The sequence below is a fragment of the Solanum tuberosum genome, unplaced genomic scaffold (genome assembly GCF_000226075.1).
Source record: "Solanum tuberosum cultivar DM 1-3 516 R44 unplaced genomic scaffold, SolTub_3.0 scf00091, whole genome shotgun sequence".
Classification (NCBI taxonomy): Eukaryota; Viridiplantae; Streptophyta; class Magnoliopsida; order Solanales; family Solanaceae; genus Solanum; species Solanum tuberosum.
The window spans coordinates 1,091,605-1,099,391 of record NW_006239016.1 but is presented as its reverse complement, the minus strand read 5'-3'; the positions used below and the strand labels follow the sequence as shown (position 1 = coordinate 1,099,391).

General features: G+C 36.5%; 1 pseudogene; it reads left to right on the top strand.

The window, feature by feature from the left end:
• The first annotated feature begins 367 nt into the window (after positions 1-367).
• On the top strand, positions 368-6,615 carry LOC102584931 (synaptotagmin-5-like; annotated as a pseudogene).
• Positions 6,616-7,787: the final 1,172 nt, after the last annotated feature.

Here is a 7,787-nt window from a genome sequence, read left to right as displayed (position 1 = left end):
TCTAACTGAGACAAATTTTTTGAGGAAGACCTGAAAAATTCCAACGAATACTGTCACAAGCTTGATAGTCAACTTCAAATGATCCATTATCGCTTGAAGTTCAAAGTTAACTTGCAAATCTTCAGCATTGTCATGCCGAGCTAGCAGCTCCTTGTACAAATCCCCAACAAGACATGAGTTACAATGAACAAAAAATGTTCAAGAGCAAATGATGATTTCTCACTTGTGTCAAAGTGATCAGACACTTTGTACACATTCTCTTGTGAATCTTTCCTTAAAGTTCCTTGATCAAGTTTCTAGCAAAAACGACATTGTGTCTACTATTCATTCCTTTCCGAACACAGGGACATATAAAACTATCAAGATGATGACATTTTCAAGACACACGAGCCATCCACCTCGCCACAGTGGACAATCACTAAGCCATCCACCTCGTTACAATGGAAAATCATCAAGTCATCCACCTCATTACTATGGACAATCATTGAGCCATCCACCACGTTACAATGGAGAATCATTGAGTCATCCACCTCATTACAGTGGACAATCATTGATCCATCTACCTTGTTACAGTAGACAATTATCGAGTCATACACCTCGTTATAGTGGGAAATTATCGAGCCATCCACCTTATTACAGTGGACAATCATCGATTCATCCAACTCGTTATAATGGACAATCATCAAGCCATCCACCTCGTTACAATTGGACAATCATCGAGCCATCCATCTCATTACAGTGCTAAATCATTGAGTCATCCACCTCGTTACAGTGGACAATCATCGATCCATCCACCTCGTTACAGTGGACAATCATTGACTCATACACCTCGTTACAGTGGACAATCATTGAGCCATCCACTTCGTTACAGTGTAAAATCATCGAGTTATCCACCACCTTACAATGGACAATCATCGAGCCATCCACCTCGTTACACTGGTAAATCATCAAGTCATCCACCTCGTTACAGTGGACAATCATCGAGCCGCCCACCTTGTTACAGTTGGATAATCGTCGAGTCATTTACTTCGTTACAGTGGACAATCATCTAGCCATCCACCTCGTTACAGTGGACAATCATTGAGTCATCCATCTCGTTACAGTTGGACAATCATCGAGTCATCCACCTCGTTACAGTGGACAATCATCGAGTCATTGATTTAACATTTCAAGCACACCTCATTCAATTCTAGGTGCTAACGATTGTTAGTCGGTATAAAACCTAACAATTGAGTAAGGATCGAATCCTAGAGGGAGCAGTACATGTTCAAAATAAATTAGGAAGTGCAAGCGTGGTCAAATCAGCCATATGAATAGAAATTATTGAAAACGCATGAATCAAATTAAAAGGGTGACACGAATGTCACATGGGGGTTTTGGTTTACAGTTATCAACTACAAGCAGTCATAAACACTTTGAAATAACAATAAGGACAGGAATACACATGGTGTGATTGATTATAGGTGAATTTCGATATATGGGTAATTGAAGTTACTAGTAAACAACTAAAAATCAATGAGTAGGCTAGACTATAAGGGAGATAGATTTCTCTCGAACAACTATCCCGAATTAGGTGATTTCTTTCGAACATCAACAAGCATCACAATGAAAAATAGCCCACACTTTAATTCATCCACTCTCTTGAGCAAGATGGGTATGATTTGGTTTAGGATTCACTCTCTCGAGCTGAACCCAGCTCAATCCAATACCTACAAATCATTTATCAATAATCTTAGTTATAAAACCTTTCTCTCGAGCAAGCCAAGAACACAAATTTAGAACTGCATTTGCAATTATAATTTATAAATTAAACCACAATTAATTATTAAACTCACTTTAAAATAATATTTAAGCTAGTAATTAACAATACCCATAAACTAATTCAACCCATAATCACATGATCACATTCCAAGAAATGGGGTTTTAGCCAAACATCATAAAACAGTAAAAATGATTACCAAATCGATTAGCCGTCAACTGGGTACAAGTAATTTAGTCTTTATAATGCTTCTATTTGTTGAATAATCGAAACTCACATCCAAAATCTCCAAATTGAATCTCTAAAATTCTTCAAAACATTGAAAAACTACCGAGAAAAGTGTTCTAAACTAAATTAGCTTTAAGCAACATAAGTCAGAATTTTTTCAGAATTCTCAAATAATTGTTCAAAATCTAGTTTATAGTCGCCAAAAAAATCCACGAAGGGCCATTTGGCGAAGTAATTAGGGTTCACCGAACATCTCGGTGAATCGCCCATTCATCTCTTCCATCGCCTTTTTGCGCTGGAACTCAGCATCCTCAAGTTCTGTAAGTTTGGGCTATCTCTCATTGCATCGTGGAACTTCTCGGCAATTCACCGAATGCCCCTTTTTGTCGATGACTTAGTTTCTTCCCTCAAGGCTGGTAGATTGGAACTTTAGGCGCACAAGCTAGCCACTCGGTGATTCGCCAAGTGCTCTTGGCAATCACCAGGCTTGCCTCTCTTCATTTTTTCAGTTTGTTTTGTTCCTTTTTACCTGTTAGTGTCCTTGCTTTGTTCCTCAATCCATATACCTGAAAATCAAGGCTTAAACATCAATTTATGGCACAAATTAAGCATTTGAGGACACTAAATCTATATTAACAAATCCCCAAATGACTCCAAATCTCGGACTCATCAACACCCCTAACTTAAACTTTTGCCTGTCCTCAAGTAAAACTCAAGATTAGTAGTTCAAAGAGGATGTCTCAAATAGTGCTGCATAAGACTCAACATGAATGCACACAACAAGGCTCAACTTACTCATGCAATGATCAATTGTGCACTCAAAGGTTCAAATTGTGACTCACAATTATCAAAAATGTTCAAGTTCACAATACTTGCTTGAAATGTAAGTTCAAGCTCAACAAAGGTACTTAAATCCTCTCACAACAAAGATGATTCCCTATTCACACAAAGTTCTTCAACAATTTATAGTTCTGGAATCACATACGACTCTCACACTCACAAAGATGAACATGACATGCATGACTTCACCCTTAGGTTCCCCTTATTTTCCAATCAACATTTATTTAAGCTAACTCAAGATCACAAAGGTCTTTTCAAGGCTTATAACAGGCTGAGTGTAAATGTATGATCATTTAGGCTCAATGGCTGTTACCTTCCTGAAGTGTAGTCTGAACATCACTTTCTTCCTTTTCTTTACCATTTTGATAATGCTCATAATCACCCCATTATTCAATTTCAAATGAATTACCGGATACCCCATTTGTTTTACAACTTCCACTACTTTATTTCACAACTTTTTCATTATTTTTTTTCTTTATTCTTTTCTCTTCTTTTTTTTACATGGAGGGGTTCCATCTTTTTCAAAACCATTTCTCAAAGGGGGAGTTTCTCACACTTCTTGAATTTCCTTCTCTTTTCACCACACCCCAACTTAGGCTTTTGGACTAAGTTGGCTATTCAAACAAACCATACTTCAGGAAAGTTATGGGTGAATAGATAAAGAGGGGTCACAATTGTTCAAGTTTCTTTCAAGAAAAGGATTAGTCTCGATACGATTCAAGCAAGGTTCATACATCTCAGAAGGTTGGCCACTAAAGAGGTATATTGTCAAATTGTTTCACTCTTCAAAATTGTTGCCTAAGTTCATTTCAAGTGCTTGCATCACTTAGTCAACCGAACCAACGGGGAAAATTCTAGGTGTTATCACACACCATGTTCAAGGTAATCTCATGACACAAGGCATTGGCACCGATATCAAACAAGACTCCACACTTTCTAGCTAGTGTGAAATGTTTATCACAAGAGACTCATTCGATAACCGACTAGTCACAATGATATTGTAAAAGTTCCCATATTGTCTATGAAACTTCATTTGGCCTCGTCGTAGCTGCACATTTATTTTGTTAAATTAAGAGCACTATTCAAGTGATTGGTATTGATCATAACCGATACTCAAATTCGCACAAGAACAACCACAATCACACATAATAGAGGTGGCACACATTTTTTAAAATATTTGGACTAAGTTGGCTATTCAAACAAACCATACTTCAGGAAAAAACAAGGAGCCACAAGCTCAAACATCCACAACATAAAAATCAAAACACATATATAGATCACAAAACCCAATGTACACAAATAAGATGTAAGCACAAGAGGTAGGTATGGAAATACCTCACCCCACCCACAAAAGAAAAAACAGTTATCCTCAAATGCAACTAAAACAAAGATAATCAATAAAAAACAACAGAGAGGGAGGAAATAATGTCATTCTGCCAAGCTAAGCCTTGGGTGGAGTCTGCATCTCAGTCACTCCATCTGTCGCGGTTTCAATGCTCGGGATCACAATCTGGGGATGGACATCAGTGTCCGGTGCAACATCAACACTTTCTCCGTTGGGGTCTGCCATAAAAGTGACTCTCAACGATGTCTGAATGGTCAAATGTACCATAGCCTCCTCTGTTACGATTCAAAAAACTAGTAGGTGAAACTAGAGCCTTATGAGTGTGTTGTTAAGTTTAATATGGGGTCACTACAAGAAAAATGACTTTTAATGAAAGGAAATTCGGTAGTTAAAAGTCCATATCCAGCCGTTAAAGGTCTATAACGACCGGGCAAAAATTGGTCGTCACCCGTCGTTAAAAGCTCCGTCGTTAAAGGTTACCGACCGGATTGCATTGCCGGTCGTTAGATATCACTTAGCGACAACGATAAATCCGGTCGCTACATTTACTAACAACGACCACAAATTCCCTTCGTTGATGGTCATTTGGTCGTTAAAACATTGAAGTAAAACCACAATTTCCAGTCATTACAAGTACTTTTAGTGGTCAGATTCTTTCATTGATTACATTACTTTTACCGACCAAGTTTAAATTCCTTTCGTTGCTTTTAATAAATTTAACGACAAAGTTTGTTTTACAAATTTAGTTTCAAATAATTATATATAGTTTTTATGTTCCTCGAGTAGTTCCGGATCTTAATATCATTTTTTTTTATTTTTCACAAGCCATAAAAATTTAAATATAAAATTTACATAATTGTTTTTGTCCATGAACGAAAATATACTGGAAAAATTAGCATATAAATGTGTGTTCAACAGTATCTAAAAAACAATAGATGTTCAACATAAGATCTAAATAACATAGATGTTCGACATCTATTGAATCCTAAAAATTAGAGAAAATGAAATAGCTGCACAGGTTAAAATGTCTCTAGATCTGCACCAACAATAAAAATATAATTTTTTTTTTCAGCTGGCACCACAATTCTTCAAGAACACGTTCTTTAATCTTCATCACATTCTTCATCTGTTAAAAAAAAACAATTTGAGGTCATTTCGTAACAGAATGCCGGATAGCTATAACTTATAACTTTTAAAGTATAAATCAATCATTTAATCACCAAAGAGCCCAAAAGTTGGCACTGCATAATTCTCATCAGCATCAGAACTAGTAAAGTCAAAGTGTGGAGCCAATTTTGGAACAATATAGGCCTGTGATTTTTTTCAAAGTTCATTCTTGGTACAGTTGCTCCACAATTCACAGGGATTTCTATTATTGAAGATGGAAGTGAGGGTATATTTGTGGAATTAGAGATGCAATGGGATGGGAATCCAAGCATAATACTCAATATCAAGACTTATGTAGGTGTAGCATTACCAGTGCAGGTGAAAACATTGGGTTTACTGGTATTTTCAGGCTCATCTTCAGGCCACTTGTTGATGAGTTTCCTTGCTTAAGAGTTGTATGCTATTCTCAAAGGCAGAAGAAAAAGCTGGATTTTACGCTTAAGTAATTGGTGGTGACATGACAGCAATTCCTGGCCTTTCTGATGCAATTGAGAGAACCATCCGGAACGCTGTTGAAGACTCTATCATGTGGCCAATACGAAAAGTTATTCCCATTTTACTTGGGGATTATAGTGACCTTGAACTGAAGCCTACCGGAGTATTGTAGGTGAAACTTGTTCAAGAAAAGGAATTAACAAATAAAGATATCATTGGAAAATCTAATCCTTTTGCTGTATTATATGCAGGAATTAACAAATAAAGATATCATTGGAAAATCTAATCCTTTTGTTGTATTATATGTAGGCCCTCTACGAGACAGAATGAAGAAGAGCTAACAATGATTTGAACCCAATTTGGAATATGAGCATTTTCAGTTCGTAGTCGAAGATCCATTGACACAACACTTGGTGGTAAAAATCTATGACGATGAAGGGCTTCAGTCAGCTGAACTAATTGGATGTGCCCATATCTGTTTGAATGAGCTTGAGCCTGGTAAAGTGAAGGATATCTGGTTGAAGTTGGTGAAAGATTTGGAAATTCAGAGAGATAAGAAAAATAGGGTCCAGGTGCACTTGGAGCTATTGTACTGCCCGAATGGCATGAACAATGGGCTAAAGTAAGCTTTTTTCTCAAATGAGTCAATGACTTCATTAGAGAGAGTTCTTAAAAACTCGGCAGAAAAGAAGTTAGTCCAAACGGAAGTGAAATCAACAATAGAAGAGAGGTAATAGTACGAGGGGTACTTTCTGTTTCCGTGGTATCAGGTAATGACCTAGGGAAACTGAACTTGCATCTCAAATGGAATCCACAACCAATATACAGAGACTACCAGTGATGAACATCAAACTTTAGTTTTATATTCTTGTTAGTTTTGTACAGGGAGTAAAATTTCCCTGATTCCCTAATTGACTGGGAACGACAGCACGTATAATCGAATATTTTCTGTACATGATTTATTATAAACAGAAGAGAGATACTGTAAAGCTGTGAAACTTTTGAAGAGAAGCTGAAGTTGAAGCTGGACAAGAATAAAAATTAAGTAATTTTTCAAAAAAAAAGAAAGTTCAACAAGTTTAGAGATAATTATTCTAAAACTATAACACTTTTAAGGATTAAACACGCAACACAAATACTAAGGTGAACATGCAGGAAAGGAACTCAGTTTAGAACAAAGGAATACATCCTGATTAAAACAAAGATATGCATAATTCTATAAGCATGTAGTCTCGTTCATCATGGAAAGTAGTACAACTAAAGACTGTCTACCCTCTAAAATAAACTTATCATAGAAAGATAGACCACTGCATTAGCAAAGTCCTTATCAAAGATGAGCATTTGTTAATGACATCACTAAATTCATTGAAAAATACACATCATAGGAATAGCTAATGAAAAGTTTGCTAACCTGGTAGAGGTGATGGAGGTGATGGATGTTGACGAACCACTATACTTTCAAGGCGATCGTATTTACTCTCTAGAATATCAATACGCTTTTGTAGTGATTCCTTTTCTGTTCGAGTTGTTTTCAGTTCTTCCAACAACACAACCTTAGAAGTACTACCACCTTTCAACTTCTTAGTGGTTATCCTACCACCAAATCCAACCGCATGACTTTTGCATTGAGGTTCAAAGCACCTTTCCACTACCTCAACATTAGTAAGAGACGGTTCAAATTGTACAAGCACTTGAATTTCAGCCTATAAAATACAAGAATGTTTAAAATATTTTCAATGAATCAATCCAGAGAGAAAATGTTAAATGAAAATTTTATCGATAAACATACATATTTTTCATTGGTTTCGGGTTCGACAAGCTCATTTCCCTTTTTACGAGTCTCAAAGAAGATAGTTGCCATGTTTGGTGGATTACCATCTTTGCCTCCCTTAACAATAAAAAAAGTAAAGCACTATAAGATCTTTTATACAAAAAGGAGGTTTCCTTATAGGGTTTCATGATTTATTTACTAGTTTGTAAATAATCTCTCTTATAGGCTTGCTACCCGTACGA